Source organism: Triticum dicoccoides, chromosome 4A (genome assembly GCF_002162155.2).
Source record: "Triticum dicoccoides isolate Atlit2015 ecotype Zavitan chromosome 4A, WEW_v2.0, whole genome shotgun sequence".
Taxonomy (NCBI): domain Eukaryota; kingdom Viridiplantae; phylum Streptophyta; class Magnoliopsida; order Poales; family Poaceae; genus Triticum; species Triticum dicoccoides.
Window position 1 is genome coordinate 518,407,994 of NC_041386.1, and position 20,891 is coordinate 518,428,884.

Sequence of the window (20,891 nt, forward strand, 5' to 3'; positions counted from 1 at the left end):
GTGTGTGATATAGTTGAGAAAAGCAAACAGTTAACCATGGCAAACTGTGTGTGATAGTTACACCTTTCACACACGAGCCTACACATAAAACTGTGTGGGATGTACGTCCAAACGGAAACATGTTCCTTGGATTGACTCTGTGGGATGTACATAAGAATGGAAACGTATTCCTTGGATTGACTGTGTGTGATATACATACGAACGGAAATGTTTTTCTGGGACTCACCGTGTGGGATGTCCATACCTACGGAAATGATTGGGTTTCAATGCCTCGCCGGATCGCACACGGCCCCAGCCTGGGTCCCAGGAGGGCCTATCCCCGATGATTTCTAGGTCCTATGCGAAGGACACCCTATCGCGCACACTCACTTGGCGACGGTTCCAAATGTTGTCGCAGAAAGGGGTTAAAAACCGTTTGATTAGGACCGACACGCACCAGTGGTAGATCCCGCCACAACGCTATGCTTGGAACTACACCAACTGACAGCTCCACTATTCAATATAAATACGTATCTGGTTTGCGACTTATAGTCATCCGGATCGGTGTCAAAGCTTGCATCGATGTAACCATTTACGACGAGCTCTTTGTCACCTCCATAAACGAGAAACACATCCTTAGTCCTTTTTAGGTATTTCAGGATGTTCTTGACCGCTGTCTAGTGATCCACTCTTGGATCACTTTGGTACCTCCCTGCTAAACTAATAGCAAGGCACACATCAGGTCTGGCACACAACATTGCATACATGATAGAACCCATGGCTGAGGCATATGTAATGACTTCCATTTTCTCTCTATCTTCTGCAGTGGTCGGGCATTGAGTCTGACTCAACTTCACACCTTGTAACACAGGCAAGAACCCTTTCTTTGACTGGTCCATTTTGAACTTCTTCAAAACTTTATCAAGGTATGTGCTTTGTGAAAGTCCAATCAAGCGTCTTGATCTATCTCTATAGATCTTGATGCCCAATATATAAGTAGCTTCACCGAGGTCTTTAATTGAAAAATTCTTATTCAAGTATCCTTTTATGCTATTCAGAAATTCAGTATCATTTCCAATCAACAAATATGCCATCCACATATAATATCAGAAATGCTACAGAGCTCCCACTCACTTTCTTGTAAATACATGCTTCTCCAAAAGTCTATATAAAACCATATGCTTTGATCACACTATCAAAGCGTATATTCCAACTCCGAGAGGCTTGCACCAGTCCATAAATGGATCGCTGGAGCTTGTATGCTTTGTTAGCACCTTTTGGATAGACAAAACCTTCTGGTTGCATGATATATAACTCTTCTTTAAGATATCCATTAAGGAAGGTAGTTTTGACATCCATTTGCCAAATTTCATAATCATAAAATGCGACAATTGCTAACATGATTCTGACAGACTTAAGCATCGCTATGAGTGAGAAGGTCTCATTGTAGTCAACTCCTTGAACTTGTCGAAAACCTTTCGCAACAAGTCGAGCTTTGTAGATAGTAACATTACCGTCAACATCAGTCTTCTTCTTAAAGATCCATTTGTTCTCTATTGCTTGCCGATCATCGGGTAAGTCAACCAAAGTCCACACTTTGTTCTCATACATGGATCCCATCTTAGATTTCATGGCCTCAAGCCATTTTGTGGAATCTGGGCCCATGATACGTCTCCAACGTATCTACTTTTCCGAACACTTTTGCCCTTGTTTTGGACTCTAACTTGCATGATTTGAATGGAACTAACCCGGACTGACGCTGTTTTCAGCAGAATTACCATGGTGTTATTTATGTGCAGGAGCAAACATTCTCGGAATGACCTGAAACTTCACGGAGCCACTTTTCAGAAAATAAGAAAAATACCTGCCAAAGATGAAGGCCATGGGGCCCACCATCTTGCCACGAGGGTGGGGGGCGTGCCCCTACCTTGTGGGCCCTGTTGCCTCTCTGACTCCAACTCCACCTCCATATATTGAGTTTCGGGGAGAAAAAAATCAAGGAGAAGAAATCATCGCGTTTTATGATACAGAGCCGCCGCCAAGCCCTAAAACCTCTCGGGAGGGCTGATCTGGAGTCTGTTCGGGGCTCCGGAGAGGGGAATCCATCGCCATCTTCATCACCAACCATCCTCCATCACCAATTTCATGATGCTCACCGCCATGCGTGAGTAATTCCATCGTAGGCTTGCTAGACGGTGATGGGTTGGATGGGATCTATCATGTAATCGAGTTAGTTTTGTTAGGGTTTGATCCCTAGTGTCCACTATGTTCTGAGATTGATGTTGCTATGACTTTGCTATGCTTAATGCTTGTCACTAGGGCCCGAGTGCCATGATTTCAGATCTGAACCTATTATGTTTTCATCAATATATGAGTGTTCTTGATCCTATCTTGCAATTCTATAGTCACCTATTATGTGTTATGATCCGTTAACCCCGAAGTGACAATAATCGGGATACTTACCGGTGATGACCGTAGTTTGAGGAGTTCATGTATTCACTATGTGTTAATGCTTTGTTCCGGTTCTCTATTAAAAGGAGGCCTTAATATCCCTTAGTTTCCGTAAGGACCCCGCTGCCACGGGAGGGTAGGACAAAAGATGTCATGCAAGTTCTTTTCCATAAGCACGTATGACTATATTCGGAATACATACCTACATTATATCAATGAACTAGAGCTAGTTCTGTGTCACCCTAGGTTATGACTGTTACATGATGAACCACATCCGGCATAATTCTCCATCACTGATCCATTGCCTACGAGCTTTCCATATATTGTTCTTCGCTTATTTACTTTCCCGTTGCTATTGCTATCATCACTATAAAATACCAAAAACATTGCTTTTACTACCGTTACCTTTTGCTACCGTTATCACTACTATCATATTACTTTGCTACTAAACACTTTGCTGCAGATATTAAGTTTCCAGGTGTGGATGAATTGACAACTCAGCTGCTAATACTTGAGAATATTATTTGGCTCCCCTTGTGTCGAATCAATAAATTTGGGTTGAATACTCTACCCTCGAAAACTGTTGCGATCCCCTATACTTGTGGGTTATTAGCTCATCATCGCTTCCTCATAGTTCGTAGGTTCATCATGGTCAAGTAACATGACCTCCAAAACAGGATTACCGTACCACTTTGGTGCGGACCTTACTCTGGTTGACCTATGAGGTTCGGTAGTAACTTGATCAGAAGTTTCATGATCATCATCATTAGCTTCCTCACTAATTGGTGTAGGAATCACTGGAACTGATTTCTGTGATGAACTACTTCCCAATTCAGGAGAAGGTACAATTACCTCATCAAGTTCTACTTTCCTCCCACTCACTTCTTTCGAGAGAAACTCCTTCTCTAGAAAGGATCCATTCTTAGCAACAAATATCTTGCCTTTGGATCGATGATAGAAGGTGTACCTAACAGTCTTTTTTGGGTATCCTATGAAGACACATTTCTCTGATTTGGGTTCGAGCTTATCAGGTTGAAGCTTTTTCACATAAGCATCGCAGCCCCAAACTTTAAGAAACGACAACTTGGGTTTCTTGCCAAACCACAGTTCATATGGTGTCGTCTCAACGGATTTAGATGGTGCCCTATTTAACGTGAATGCAGCCATCTCTAAATCATAACCCCAAAACGATAGCGGTAAATCAGTAAGAGACAACATAGATCGCACCATATATAATAAAGAATGATTACGACGTTCGGACACACCATTATTGTCGTGGATTTGTCACGACAGATGTCCTAGCGAAAGGACTTAGTCGCGGAGCCATCGCTACGAGTTTACTTGAAGGGGTTAAAGCGGACACAAAGACACGAGGGGTTTATACTAGTTCGGCCCCTTCAATGAAGGTAAAAGCCTACGTCTAGTTGTGATGGAATTGATGTGGTCTCGATGGCTAGGGAGCAAACAAGCTTCGCCTAGACTCAAGTTGTTGTCGTTGTCTCTCTCGAACCGCCGCCGGGTCGTCCCCTTATATACACGGGTGACGCCCGTCGGTCCATAGAGTCCCAACCGGTTCATATTCGTATCCCGGTTGGTATCTCTCTATTCCTAACTTACAATACAAGTTATACATCTGGTCGGTTTACGGCTACAGATTCTAAACCGACTATAGGCCTTGGGCCTTCACCTGCTTATACCACTATGAAGTTAACCCAGCCCAAGTAGGCCGCTTTACGCCTAGTGGTAATATCCCCAACATTAGGCCCCAGATTGATTTGAACTGGTTCATGTCAATCCTTCACACAATCTTGCATCTTGGATATCTTCTGGTAATTGGTAAACCTTCATGTCATCATCATTTTCGGTTGCTGTAAACCGGCATGACGTCATCAGTTTTGGTTACTATAAACCGGCATGACGTCATCATGAAATTTATAACGCCCTCTTAATAACAGCTCCTGGATCCGCGCGCTTGACCTAGCTCGGTTGCCTTATAAATAAGACCGAAGGGTCATTTCTTTCCTTTCCCCTTCGTCCCTTCTTCTTCTTCTTCCTTACGTCACCGGCTTTGGAGCTCCGCCACCGCCGTCGACCTCTGCCTCGCCTCAGGCCGCTGCATCAACCTGAACGTACCAGAGTATTGCGGCACCTTCCCGCATGTTCTCCGTTCCTGGTAAGCTTTTTCCTCTTCTTAACCTAGATCCGTTCTTAGGGTTCCGTGTTCGTGCTGTGTTCATCACGTGCTCATATCTGTTCTCTGGTCTTGAATGAATCTGCGAATATTTGCTGTGTTCAGTAGCGATCCCTAAGCATCCGCTTGAAACTTCTCATCTAATCCCATAGATCTCCCGCACATATCCACTCAATGGTTCACTTCTGTTTCCGCCTTACTCTTCGAGATATTTCCTGCTTTGTGAGCTTGCTGTAGATCCGCGGCTGTAACAAGATTTTGTGAAACTTGTTTCTGCATACATAATTATCCATAGCTCCAATTGCTTCCGACGCCTAGGTCAGGCGGTTTAACTTTACCATAGAAAAACTGCTAAACCGGTATATATCATTAGTCCCCTGGTTGAACCGCCAGAATCATTTTGACGCTGCATTGTAGAAAACCGGTTTATAGGCACGGCCACCGGTTTATCGTAGTTAGATTAACACCTTTTTATCCGGCATGTCCTTGAACCGGATTATCTATTTCCTGTAGATCTCATCATGGCAAAACAAGTGTATGAGTGCAACTGGGTTCCCTCTCGCGTCACAGAATCACAGTTGGACGATCTAGTCCTGATCAGCGCTTTGGATAGTAAAGATACGATCCACTGGAGGGTTCCTGGAGATGAATGTCCTCCCACGCCCCAGGAAGGAGAGGTCGTGGTCTTCGCAGATCATATGGCCCGGGGCTTCAAACCGCCCGGCTCCAAATTTTATCGGGATGTGTTAGCCAATTTTCACCTCCGTCCACAGGATATTGGCCCCAATTCTGTTACCAATCTATGCCACTTTCAAGTGCTTTCTGAGGTATACTTTCAAGAGGAGCCTTCAGTCGAATTGTTTAGAGATCTCTTTCATTTAAACCGTCGCACTGAATTCACCGATGGCCCCAACACTGAATTGGGCGGTATGGCCATTCAGAAGAGGAAGGAAATCACTTATCCCCACGTCAAACTCCATACTCACCCCAAGGAGTGGAATGCAACTTGGTTTTATTGTAAGGATACCTCCCCTGACAATGAAAATCCCTTGCCTGGTTTCCGTCCGGAACGGCTCAGCAACACGCACCCTTTTCCACAAAGACTAAGCGCCAAGGAAAGAATTAAATATGCTCCGCAACTGTCCAAGCTCCGAGCTTTTATGGCCAACGGCTTAACGGGAATAGATCTTGCACATTGTTGGATATCATGGAGCATACTGCCTCTGAGCCGGCGCTCCAATTTGATGTGCAAGTATACTCATAGTGTCGATGACCCACTCCGACACACTAAAATCCAACTCCCTGATGACGAAGTCACAGAATCTGTGAAAAAGATGCTGAATGAACCGGAGCACCTCTGTGCTCAAACCGGTCTGCCTCCTTACTGCACCACCAACAAACCGCCAGCGGTAATATTTTAATTGCTCTATTGTTGAACCGGTTACTGCTTTATATATTTAACATTTAATTACTGCTGATCCAGGGCGATAATCCGTTTTGGAGCAAGAAACTTCCTCAAGACAAAACGAAGAAGGCAGGACGTCCAACCCGGCCCAAGACCAAGGTTATCAAGAAACCAACTCATAAGAGAAAAACCACCGCTTCATCAGACCCAGCCATTGATGATGATGTGGGTAATCCGGATCTTGAGGTAGAACTTGATTCACTTGGCTTGCTTTTTACACGCCTTATTGATGATGATGCTTGTTAGGATGACGCTGAAGCCAGCAATGCGGGTTTCGTTGAGGTAACCATTCTCTCTTCCGATTCAGAAATCTTGCCTTTGCCAAAATTTCGCCGGGCAAACCGGAAAGTTAAATTTTCTCATCCTCTTGCTTATCTGAATTCCCAATTTCTTATGAAGACCCAGCAACACGAAGCTCGCCGCACAACCCGGCACAGTGGCCAGGTAGTTACCTCTGCCGGTTTACCAAACAGTTCGGTTCGAAAATGCCGCTCCGAGGTCTCCGACCTTTTTATTGATTTAAATTGTAAAGCGGGTTTCTTCCGTCAACCTCTTAATCCATCCGACTCCGATTATCAGGTCACTTCTCATTCATCGTCTGGTGAATCGTCAGCTACTCAGCTACCACCTTTGAAAACAGTTCCTGGGTAAGTTAAACTGAACATATGCTTCCAGTATACCGCATAATGGATTATGCTTTTCCTTGACTTTTTCTTTTTCTTTCAGGGCTAAACCGAAACCAAGCAAGAAGGCCCGCCTGGATAAAGCGGCTGAAGAAGATGTGCCCCCAGAACATGACCAAGCGCCGGATCATGAAATGTTTACTTCTGAAGATATCCCCAATGATCCTCCTTTGCAAGACGACGTTATTCCTGAAGAAGGGCTTGTTAATACTCCAGCCTCTGCCGATCCGCCTGCCAGTTCCATCCAGATTGAGAAATCCCACACTCCTGCTGACCAAACGGCCGCACCAACACAAACTGGCGAGTCCAAAGATGATGATGTTGTGATTACCGGTGTGGGCCGCTCTGAACCCGGGAATCCTATCACCCTTACCAAGCATACCATCAAAGAGGATTTTTCCGCTTTGAACGAAGAAAAATGGGATGTTGAACTAGAGACATATGCTGCCCTAAGTGCCCGAGATCTTCACTCCGGCTATTTAAACCGGCTTTACACTAGCCGTGACTGTGAAGCTGGCCTGGTCAAAATGATGAGGGATAAATTTGAGGTAACTTACTTCTTTCCTTGCTGCCATTACCTCCATCCTTCTAGCCCCCATGGGCCGGTTTGTAATGTTGGTCAAACCGGGACTTGATCCTGAACATTCTTGAAACCGATCGGTATAGCCCGCAAGAACCGGTCTAACTTAGCATAAGTAAACCGGGGCTCCAATAGAGAACTGTCCTTAGAACATAAATTGATCAAATAGCCATTAGCCCCCAAGTGCCAAGTTGAATACTTGTATTGAGCTTGGGACTTTGTGATCGAGTAATATATAAAAATTGAAGGTACATTAGCCCCCAAGTGTCAGGCATATAACTTTGTTATGTGGTTGATACTTCAACTCCTTGGATCGCCTGTGTAAAGCTTAAACGTTGTCTGTGTGCAGGCTGAGGTGAAAATCAAGGAGGATCAAGTTGCCGATTTGCAGGAGGCCTTGAAAACCCAGCAGGCTGAAACAGATAAGGCAAAGCAAGAATTAACCAGCGCTTTGAGCACTGCTGAACGGCTGAAAGAAGGCTTCAAGAAAGAGCGGGCTGACTGGGCCACTGAGAAGGCCGGTTTAACCAAAAGAGCGGAAAATGCTGAAGCTGCCCTTAAACCGGTGGTGGATGAACTGACAGCCGTACAGCGGCAAATACACTCCATGACTGCTGCAATCTTTGGTAAGCTCCTTGTAACTTCTGTGATAATTTGAACCTGCTGTAGCGTAAATCCGGTTTGAGACCATTCCAATCTTGTTGTAGGCACACGTATTGGGCACTTAGGAAATGATGTGTGGAAGAAATTGAAAGCTGCCTACACCTTGGTGGAACAATTATATACCGGAGCCCAACGGATCATCACCACAGCTTCTCACAACAACCCGGCACCCTCTTTAATCCAGGACACTCTTAGCAAGTTGTCAATGCTTCCAGCCCGGATTGAGGAGCTGAAAAAATCCGCTGCCCAAACCGGAGCCATCAATGCCTTAATCCGGGCAAAGGCATGGGTGCCAGATTTTGATCCTGTGGAAGCAGCTCAAGGCTATCCCAGCCTAAAAGAAGATGGCTCTGAATTCAACGAAGAGGATTTAAGGGCAATAAACCGTGCAGTGCACCCTCTGGCTTGCCAGCTAGCTGAAGAGGCAGATTTGACGCATTATCAAGCGCAATATAACGAGCAAAACAAGCGAGTGCCTGCCCCAACTGTTGAAGCGGAGAATCTGATCCCTCCAATCCGTAAGCACACTTATGCCCCTGATATTGAACCGTCTTCCCTGATCCATGAAGAGGCTGTTTTCGAAGCTTTAATGGGAATCGACTGGACCACTGTTGATTTCCAGCCAATGGGTAGAGACGAGGAAGCTGAAGCGGCGGAGGATGAGGAGCAGGCTTGAACCAGAAGCCGGTTTGGAGAGCTGTTTGTAATACCTTCCGAAAAGAACAATGATCTTATTTGGGTACCGTGCTGCCCTGTAATAGGATAGTTAATGCTTCTAACTAGAATATGCCTTCGTGCATAAGTACTGAAGCTTTCGTTGGAAGAACTCCAATTCATATTTCCTGCAATCAGAAAAAATTGAACTTCGGTGGCGGTTATACCGCCAGCCGGTTTATGATCCTGATATGTGTATCAGTAATATAACAAATATATGATACATAAATACCTGCCATGTTTGGGTATGAAGCTGGCTTAGCCAAGCCTGAAGCGGCGGTTTTATAAACCATTACCGTCGAAAGAAAAAAGGTGGGAGAAAATAGCTCCCGCATAAATCGTACTGAATCAATACGAGCCCCCTTGTTACTCCATGATGTTAACAGGAAAAAGGTAAACCGGAAATACTCCTCCGGATTAAAGGGGAATCAAACCCATCGGCTGAATCGGAAAAAAGGGGTTTGTCGACATAAAAGAAATCTGACAAAAGCAAAGAGAAAACAAACTATGAAAATAACATGGAAGCAAAGGCAATGATAAAAAAACCATTTGCAAAAATATGCTATACTGAGCTGATCAGATGGTATTACCATGGTCAGACAGGATCAAGGCCCCCAATAGGAGTGACAATGATTCAAGTCAGCCAGGTCCCCAAATGATTCGTGGCATATATGCCAGATCAAGAGGCGTGGCAATGGTCCGGGTTCGACCATGCCCCCAAGTGATTTTGTGGCCTTAGGCCGACCAAGAGGCGTGACTGGTTCAGACTTGACCATGTCCCCAAATGATCTGGTGGCTATCGCCTATCAAAGGGTGTCGCGTTGGTTCGGACACGACCAAGGCCCCCAGTGATATATAAAAAACAAATGTCAAGGGGTAAACCGGAGGCCGCTTTAAACAGAACCACTCCGTGTAACCTCGCATGATGAGAAAGACAGAGACCCCGCTTTAGCTGAGGCTCCGGTTTGATATATCAAAGATAATATATACATTGTCATGATATGTACATAGATAGAGCCGATGGCTCAAGTATAGTAAGGCCGAAGATGAGATATATTCCACGGCCTGTTGGTCTCCTCCTCTGATGTACGTGAGTCTTTATGCCCTCGAATATCAATCAGATAGTACGACCCGTTGTGCAAATTCTTGCTGACCACGAAAGGTCCCTCCCAAGGTGGGGATAACTTGTGCATATCCGTTTGATCTTGGATGAGTTGAAGCACCAAATCTCCTTGAAAAGTTCTGGTTCTAACCCGGCGACTGTGATAGCGACGAAGATCTTGCTGGTAAATCGCCGAACGGGCAGCCGCTATATCACGCTCCTCGTCCAATAGGTCCAAAGCGTCTTGCCGTGCTGTATCATTGTCTGCTTCAACATAAGCTGCCACACGAGGCGAATCGTGCCGGATGTCACTAGGGAGAACTGCCTCTGCTCCATAGACCATGAAAAATGGCGTGTATCCTGTGGACCGGTTTGGCGTAGTATTGATACTCCATAATACAGATGGTAGCTCTTCAACCCAACATCCTGGTGTTCTTTGCAACGGGACCATAAGCCGGGCTTTGATGCCTCGCAAGATTTCCTGATTAGCTCGTTCTGCCTGTCCATTGGACTGGGGGTGTGCCACTGACGACACGTCAAGTCGGATGTGCTCACGTTCACAGAACTCCTTCATAGCGCCCTTGGATAAATTGGTACCATTGTCAGTAATGATACTGTGTGGAAAACCAAACCGGAAAATCACCTTCTTGATGAACTGCACCGCTGTTCCAGGTGGCGTGAGTTGCGAAACTATTCCACATTGTTTCAAATGAAGACCAAACTCGTAACTCAAATATTCACCTCCACGATAAGATCATAGAAACTTTATTTTATTGTTACGATGATCTTCCACTTCACCCTGAAATTCTTTGAACTTTTCAAATGTTTCAGGCTTATGTTTCATCAAGTAGATATACCCATATCTGCTTAAATCATCTGTGAAGGTCAGAAAATAACGATACCAACCACGAGCCTCAACACTCATCGGACTACATACATCAGTATGTATTATTTCCAACAAGTCTGTTGCTCGCTGCATTGTTTTGGAGAACAGAGTCTTGTTCATCTTGCCCATGAGGCATGGTTCACAAGCATCAAGTGATTCATAATCAAGTGATTCCAAAAGTCCATCAACATGGAGTTTCTTCATGCGCTTTTCACCAATGTGACCTAAACTGCAGTGCCACAAATAATTTGCACTATCATTATTAAACTTGTATCTTTTGGCTTCAATACTATGAATATGTGTATCACTACTATCGAGATTCAACAAAAATAGACCACTCATCAAGGGTGCATGACCATAAAAGATATTACTCATATAAATAGAACAACCATTATTCTCTGATTTAAACGAATAACCGTCTCGCATCAAACAAGATCCTGATATAATGTTCATGCTTAACGCTAGCACCAAATAACAATTATTCAGGTATAAAACTAATCCCGAAGGTAGATGTAGAGGTAGCGTGCCGATGGAGATCACATCGACTTTGGAACCATTTCCCATGTGCATCGTCACCTCATCCTTAGCCAATCTTCATTTAATCTATAGTCCTTGTTTCGAGTTGCAAATATGAGCAACATAACCAGTATCAAATATCCAGGCGCTACTATGAGCATTAGTAAGGTACAAATCAATAACATGTATATCAAATATACCTTTCACTTTTCCATCCTTCTTATCCGCCAAATACTTGGGGCAGTTCTGCTTCTAGTGACCAGTCCCTTTGCAGTAGAAGCACTCAGTTTCAGGCTTAGGTCCAGACTTGGGCTTCTTCACTTGAGCAGCAACTTGCTTGCCTTTCTTCTTGAAGTTTCCCTTCTTCCCTTTGCCCTTTTTCTTGAAACTAGTGGTCTTGTTAACCATCAACACTTGATGCTCCTTCTTGATTTCTACCTCCGCAGTCTTTAGCATCGCGAAGAGCTCGGGTATTGTCTTATCCATCCCTTGCATATTATAGTTCATCATGAAGCTTTTGTAGCTTGGTGGCAGTGATTGAGGAACTCTATCAATGGCACTATCATCAGGAAGATTAACTCCTAGTTGAGTTAAGTGGTTGTGGTACCCAGACATTCTGAGTATATGTTCACTGACAGAACTATTCTCCTCCATCTTGCAGCTTTAGAACTTATTGGAGACTTCATATCTCTCAATCCGGGCGTTTGCTTGAAATATTAACTTCAACTCCTGGAACATCTCATATGCTCCATGATGTTCAAAATGTCGTTGAAGTCCCGGTTCTAAGCCATAAAGCATGGCGCACTGAACTATCAAGTAGTCATCAGCTTTGCTCTGCCAAGACATTCATAACGTCCGGAATTGCTCCTACAGCGGGTTTTGCACCTAGCGGTGCTTCTAGGACATAATTTTTCTGTGCAACAATGAGGATAATCCTGAAGTTACGGACCCATTCTGTGTAGTTGCTACCATCATCTTTCAACTTAGCATTCTCTAGGAATGCATTAAAATTCAAGGGAACGGTAGCACGGGCTGATACGTCTCCAATGTATCTATAATTTTTGATTGTTCCATGCTATTATATTATCGACTTTGGATGTTTATGGGCTTTATTATACACTTTTATATTATTTTCAGGACTAACCTATTAACCTAGAGCCCAATGCCAGTTTCTGTTTTTTCCTTATTTTAGAGTATCGCGGAAAAGGAAAATCAAACAGAGTCCAATTGACCTGAAACTTCACGGAACTTATTTTTGGACCGGAAGAAGCCCACGGAGTACCGGAGTTGCACGAGGAGAGTCCCGAGCTGCCCACGAGGGTGGAGGGCGCGCCCCCTACCTTGTGGGCAGCCCGGAAGTCCACCGACGTACTTCTTCCTCCCATATATACCGATATACCCTAAAATGATCGGGGAGCACAATAGATCGGGAGTTCCACTGCCAGAAGCCTCTGTAGCCACCGAAAGCCAATCTAGACCCGTTCCGGCCCCCTGCCGGAGGGGGAATCCCTGTCCAGTGGCCATATTCATCATCCCGGTGCTCTCCATGACGAGGAGGGAGTAGTTCTCCCTCGGGGCTGAGGGTATGTACCAGTAGCTATGTGTTTGATCTCTCTCTCTCTCTCTCTCTCTCTCTCTCGTGTTCTTGATTTGGCACGATCTTGATGTATCGTGAGCTTTGCTATTATAGTTGGATCTTATGTTTCTTCTCCCCCTCTACTCTCTTGTAATGGATTGAGTTTCCCCTTTGAAGTTATCTGATCGGATTGAGTCTTTAAAGATTTGAGAACACTTGATGTATGTCTTGCCGTGCATATCTGTGGTGATAATGGGATATCACGTGATTCACTTGATGTATGTTTTCGTGATCAACTTGCGGGTTCCGCCCATGAACCTATGCATAGGGGTTGGCACACGTTTTCGTCGTGATTCTCCGGTAGAAACTTTGGGGCACTCTGAGGTTCTATGTGTTGGTTGAATAGATGAATCTGAGATTGTGTGATGCATATCATATAATCATACCCACGGATACTTGAGGTGACATTGGAGTATCTAGGTGACATTAGGGTTTTGGTTGATGTGTGTCTTAAGGTGTTATTCTAGTACGAACTCTAGGGCTGTTTGTGACACTTATAGGAATATCCCAACGGATTGATTGGAAAGAATAACTTTGAGGTGGTTTCGTACCCTACCATAATCTCTTCGTTTGTTCTCTGCTATTAGTGACTTTGGAGTGACTCTTTATTGCATTTTGAGGGGTAGTTATATGATCCAATTATGTTATTATCATTGAGGGAACTTGCACTAGTGAAAGTATGAACCCTAGGCCTTGTTTCAACGCATTGCAATACCGTTTACGCTCACTTTTATCATTAGTTACCTTGCTGTTTTTATATTTTTAGATTACAAATACCTTTATCTACTATCCATATTGCACTTGTATCACCATCTTTTCGCCGAACTAGTGCACCTATACAATTTAACATTGTATTGGGTGTGTTGGGGACACAAGAGACTCTTTGTTATTTGGTTGCAGGGTTGCTTGAGAGAGACCATATTCATCCTACGCCTCCTACGGATTGATAAACCTTAGGTCATCCACTTGAGGGAAATTTGCTACTGTCCTACAAACCTCTGCACTTGGAGGCCCAACAACGTCTACAAGAAGAAGGTTGTGTAGTAGACATCAAGCTCTTTTCCGGCGCCATTGCCGGGGAGGTTAGCGCTTGAAGGTATATCTCTAGATCTTGCAATCGAATCTTTTTGTTTCTTGTTTTATCACTAGTTTAGTTTATAAAAGAAAACTACAGAAAATGGAATTAAGGATACCTCATATGCTTCGTCTTTTTAATATCTATCATGAAAATAAGGATTCCGATAATTGTGCTCAATTGCTAGAGGAAGAATGTATTAAAATGTTTGGAAGTAAATCTTTGGATGATGAGCATGATTGCAATGTTATTAGTATGAATTCTTTGAATATCCATGATGCTAATGATATGCAAATCCAGAAGCTTGGGGATGCTATGTTTGATCAAGATGATATTTTTTGTCCCCCAAGTTTTGATGAGCAAATTTATTATGATGAAAGCATCCCTCCTATCTATGATGATTATTGTGATGACTTGTATGCTATAAAGAATAATGATAACCATGAAACTTGTCATCATGATTTTAGTTTTCAATTGGATTATACCTCGCATGATAGTTATTTTGTTGAGTTTGCTCCCACTATTATTCATGAGAAGAATTTTACTTGTGTGGAGAGTAATAAAATTTCTATGCTTGTAGATCATGAAAAGAATGCTTTAGGTGATGGTTATATTGTTTAATTCATTCATGATGCTACTGAAAATTATTATGAGGGAGGACCATATGCTTGTAGGAATTGCAATAATATCAAGTTTCCTCTCTATGTGCTTAAAGTTTTGAAGTTATGCTTGTTTTGCCTTCCTATGCTAGTTGATTGTTGTTCCCATAAGTTGTTTGATCACAAAATCCCTATGCATAGGAAGTGGGTTAGGCTTAAATGTGCTAGTCATATTCTTCATGATGCCCACTTTATGTTACAATTCTTATCTTTTATGTGAGCATCATTGAAATCATCATGCCTAGCTAGGGGCATTAAACGATGGCGCTTGTTGGGAGTCAACCCAATTTTATTTTTGTTACTTGCTTTTTGTTCCTGTTTAGTACTAAACAATTCATCTAGACTCTGTTTAGATGTGGTTTTATGCTTTTAATTAATGTTTGTGCCAAGTAGAACCTTTGGGAAGACTTGGGGAAAGTCTTTGCGATCATGCTGTAAAAAAGCAGAAACTTTAGCGCTCACGTGCTGCCATTTTTTATTGGAGAGTGATATTTAGTTAATTCTTTTTGAAGATGATTAATAGACAAATAACTCAGGTCCACCAATTTATTTGAGAATTTTATGAGTTCCATAAGTATACGTTTGATCCAGATTACTACAGACTGTTCTGTTTTTGACAGATTCTGTTTTCATCGTGTTGTTTGCTTATTTTGATGAATCTATGAGTAGTATCGGAGGGTATGAACCATAGAGAAGTTGGAATACAGTAGATATTACACAAATATGAATTTATAATGAGTTCATTACAGTACCTTATGATGGTGATTTGCTTTCTTATACTAACGGAGGTTACGAGTTTTCTGTTAAGTTTTGTGTTGTGAAGTTTTCAAGTTTTGGGTAAAGATTCGATGGACTATGGAATAAGGAGTGGCAAGAGCCTAAGATTGGGGATGCCCAAGGCACCCCCAAGGTAATATTAAAGGACAACCAAGAGCCTAAGCTTAGGGATGCCCAAGTCATCCCAAGGTAATATTCAAGGACAACCAAGAGCCTAAGCTTGGGGATGCCCCGGAAGGCATCCCCTCTTTCGTCTTTGTTCATCGGTAACTTTACTTGGAGCTATATTTTTATTCACCACATGATATGTGTTTTGCTTGGAGCATCAATTTATTTTGTTATGATTTGTTTGCTGTTATTTATAACAATGTTTTGCATCTTTTATTTCAATAAAAGTGGCATTGATAGCCTTTACTATGCCTATTTTACAAGTCTTCATGTTGCTGTTTGAAAACAGAAAGTTTACCGCTGTTGCAATAATTCCCTAGAAAAGTTAGAATGTGATAAAATGTTGAAACCTTTTGCATATTAAGCTCTGATAAATTTACTACAGTGGGAATTTTATTTCATAATTTTTGGAATTAGGTAAGTATGGATCTTCGCACTGCAATACCATTTCAACGCATTGCAATACCGTTTACGCTCACTTTTATCATTAGTTACCTTGCTGTTTTTAGATTTTCAGATTACAAATACTTTTATCTACTATCCATATTGCACTTGCATCACCATCTCTTCGCCGAACTAGTGCACCTATACAATTTACCATTGTATTGGGTGTGTTGGGGACACAAGAGACTCTTTGTTATTTGGTTGCAGGGTTGCTTGAGAGAGACCATCTTCATCCTACGCCTCCTACGGATTGATAAACCTTAGGTCATCCACTTGAGGGAAATTTGCTACTGTCCTACAAACCTCTGCACTTGGAGGCCCAACAACGCCTACAAGAAGAAGGTTTGTGTAGTAGACATCACGGGCCATTGATCTACAACAACATAGACATGCAAAATACTATCAGGTACTAAGTTCATGATAAATTAAAGTTCAATTAATCATATTACTTAAGAACTCCCACTTAGATAGACATCCATCTAGTCATCTAAATGATCACGTGATCCATATCAACTAAACCATGTCTGATCATCACGTGAGATGGAGTAGTTTTCAATGGTGAACATCACTATGTTGATCATATCTACTATATGATTCACGTTCGACCTTTCGGTCTTAGTGTTCCGAGGCCATATCTGCATATGCTAGGCTCGTCAAATTTAACCCGAGTATTCTGCGTGTGCAAAACTGGCTTGCACCCGTTGTATGTGAACGTAGAGCTTATCACACCCGATCATCACGTGGTGTCTCGACACGAGAACTGTAGCAACAATGCATACTCAGGGAGAACACTTATACCTTGAAATTTAGTGAGAGATCATCTTATAATGCTACCGCCATACTAAGCAAGATAAGATGCATAAAGGATAAACATCACATGCAATCAAAATAAGTGATATGATATGGCCATCATCATCTTGTGCCTTTGATCTCCATCTCCAAAGCACCGTCATGATCACCATCGTCACCGGATTGACACCTTGATCTCCATCATAGCATCATTGTCGTCTAGCCAACTATTGTTTCTACGACTATCGCTACCGCTTAGTGATAAAATAAAGCAATTACATGGCAATTGCATTTTACAATAAAGCGACAACCATAAGGCTCCTGCCAGTTGCCGATAACTTCTACAAAACATGATCATCTCATAAAACAATTTATATATCATCACGTCTTGACGATACCACATCACAACAAGCTCTACAGAAACAAGTTAGACGTCCTCTACTTTGTTGTTGCAAGTTTTACGTGGCTGCTACATGCATCATGCTTTTATATCAATATTTATTGCATTATGGGCTGTTATTACACATTATGTCACAATACTTATGCCTTTTATCTCTTATTTTACAAGGTTTACATGAAGAGGGAGAATGCCAGCATCTGGAATTCTGGGCAAGAAAAGGAGCAAATATTAGAGACCTATTCTGCACAACTCCAAAAGTCCTGTAACTCCACAAAGTCAGTTTTGGAATATATTAAAAATATTGGGCGAAGAAAGCACTAGAGGGGGGGGCACCCATCGTCCATGAGGGTGGAGGGCGCGCCCTACCCCCCTGGCCACGCCCCTACCTCGTGGGCCACCTGGAAGCCCCCCGATGCCCATCTTCTGGTATAAGGTGTCTTTTGCACTGGAAAAAAAATCATAAGGAAGCTTTCGGGATGAAGCGCCGCCGTCTCGAGGCGGAACCTTGGCGGAGCCAATCTAGAGCTCCGGAGGAGCTGTTTTGCTGAGGAAACATCCCTCCGGGAAGGGGAAATCGTCACCATCGTCATCACCATCGATCCTCTCATCGGGAGGGGGTCAATATCCATCAAAATCTTCACCAGCACCATCTCCTCTCAAACCCTAGTTCATCTCTTGTATCCGATCTTTGTCTAAAAACCTCAGATTGGTACCTGTAGGTTGCTAATAGTGTTGATTACTCCTTGTAGTTGATGCTAGTTGGTTTATTCGGTGGAAGATTATATGTTCAGATCCTCTATGCATATTAATACCCCTCTGATTATGAACATGAATATGATTTGTGACTAGTTATGTTTGTTCCTGAGGACATGGGAGAAGTCTTGCTATAAGTAGTCATGTGAATTTGGTATTCGTTCGATATTTTGATGAGATGTATGTTGTCTTTCATCTAGTGGTGTTATGTGAACGTTGACTACATGACACTTCACCATTGTTTGGGCCTAGGGGAAGGCATTGGAAAGTAATAAGTAGATGATGGGTTGCTAGAGTAACAGAAGCTTAAACCCTAGTTTATGCGTTGCTTCGTAAGGGGCTAATTTGGATCCATATGTTTCATGCTATGGTTAAGTTTAACTTAATTCTTGTTTCGTAGTTGCGGATGCTTGCGAGGGGGGTTAATCATAAGTGGGATGCTTGTCCAAGGAAGGGCAGTACCCAAGCACCGGTCCACCCACATATCAAATTATCAAAGTAACGAACGCGAATCATATGAGCATGATGAAAACTAGCTTGACGATAATTCCCATGTGTCCTTGGGAGCGCTTTCCTTTATAGAAGAGTTTGTCCAGGCTTGTCCTTTGCTACAAAATGGATTGGGCCACCTTGCTGCACCTTGTTTACTGTTGTTACTTGTTACCCGTTACGAATTACCTTATCACAAAACTATCTGTTACCGATAATTTCAGTGCTTGTAGAGAATACCTTACTGAAAATTGCTTGTCATTTCCTTCCGCTCCTCGTTGGGTTCGACACTCTTACTTATCGAAAGGACTACGATAGATCCCCTATACTTGTGGGTCATCAAGAGTCTTTTCTGGCGCCATTGCCGGGGAGTGAAGCGCCTTTGGTAGGTGGAATTTGGTAATGAAAAATTTATATAGTGTGGTGAAATTTACTGTCACTTGTTACTATGGAAAATAATCCTTTGAGGGGCTTGTTCGGGGTATCTTCACCCCGACCAGTAGATCAAAGAGTTGCTCCTCAACCTAGTAAACCTACTAAAAATGTTTACTTTGAAATTCCTTCAGGTATGATAGAGAAACTGCTAGCTAATCCTTTTACAGGAGATGGAACATTACATCCCAATATGCACCTAATCTATGTGGATGAAGTTTGTGGATTATTTAAGCTTGCAGGTATGCCCTAGGATATTATCAAGAAGAAGGTCTTCCCTTTATATTTGAAGGGAAAGGCATTGACATGGTTTAGGCTATGTGATGATATTGTATCGTGGAACTACAACTGGTTGAAATTGGAATTTCATCAGAAGTTTTATCCTATGCATCTGGTTCATCATGATCATAATTATATATATATATATATATTTTGGCCTCGCGAAGGAGAAAGTATCGCTCAAGCTTGGGGAGAGGCTTAAGTCAATGTTATATTCATGCCCCAATCATGAGCTCTCAAGAGAAATTATTATTCAAAAATTTTATGCTCGGCTTTCTCTCAATAATCGCTCCATGCTCGATACTTCTTGTACTGGTTCTTTTATGATGAAGACTATTGAATTCAGATGGGATTTATTGGAAAGAATTAAACGCAACTATGAAGATTGGGAACTCGACGAAATTATGCAAAGTGCAATACCTCATTCCTTATCATTGCTATCATGGCTTATGTGATATGGGTGCTAGTGCAAGTGCAATACCTCATTCCTTATCATTGCTATCATGGCTTATGTGATATGGGTGCTAGTGCAAGTGCAATACCTCATTCCTTATACAAAGAAATTATGCACCTGCTACCTTTCAAAGATGTATGACTGCTATATTCTCTGACATTTGTGAAAAGATTGTTGAGGTTTTCATGGTTGATTTCTCAGTGTAAGGAACTTCTTTTGATGATTGCTTAAGCAACCTTGATCGAGTTTTGCAGAGATGTGAAGAAACTAATCTTGTCTTAAATTGGGAGAAATGCCACTTTATGGTTAATGAAGGTATTGTCTTGGGGCATAAAATTTCTGAAAGAGGTATTGAAGTTGATAAAGCTAAAGTTGATGCTATTGAGAAGATGGCGTGTCCTAATGACATTAAAGGTATACGAAGTTTCCTTGGTCATGCCAGTTTTTATAGGAGGTTCATTAAAGACTTCTCAAAAATTTCTAGGCCTCTGACCAATCTCTTACAAAAAGATGTTCCGTTTGTCTTTGATGATGATTGTGTAGAAGCATTTGAAATATTTAAGAAAGCCTTGATTTCTGCACCTATTGTCCAGTCACCTGGTTGGAATTTACCCTTTGAAATTATGTGTGATGCTAGTAATTATGCTGTAGGTGCTGTTCTAGGACAAAGAGTTGATAAGAAATTAAATGTTATCCAATATGCTAGTAAAACTCTAGACAGTGCCCAGAGAAATTATGCTACTACTGAAAAAGAATTTTTAGCAGTTGTATTTGCTTGTGATAAGTTCAGACCTTATATTGTTGATTCTAAAGTAACTATTCACACTGATCTTGCTGCTATTAAATACCTTATGGAAAAGAAAGATGCTAAACCTAGACTTATTAGATGGTCCTCTTGCTACAAGAATTTGATTTGCATATTACTGATAGAAAGGGAGCTAAGAACCCCGTTGCAGACAACTTGTCTAGGTTAGAGAATATTCTTGATGACCCACTACCTATAGATGATAGCTTTCCTGATGAACAATTAGCTGTCATAAATGCTTCTCGTACTGCTCCATGGTATGCTGATTAGGCTAATTACATTGTTGCTAAATTTATACCACCTAGTTTCACATACCAGCAAAAGAAAAAGTTTTTCTATGAGTTGAGACATTACTTCTGGGATGACCCACACCTTTATAAAGGAGTAGATGGTGTTATTAGACGTTGTGTAACTGAGCATGAACAGGAACATATCCTACGCAAGTGTCACTCCGAGGCTTATGGAGGACACCATGCTGGAGATAGAACTGCACATAAGGTA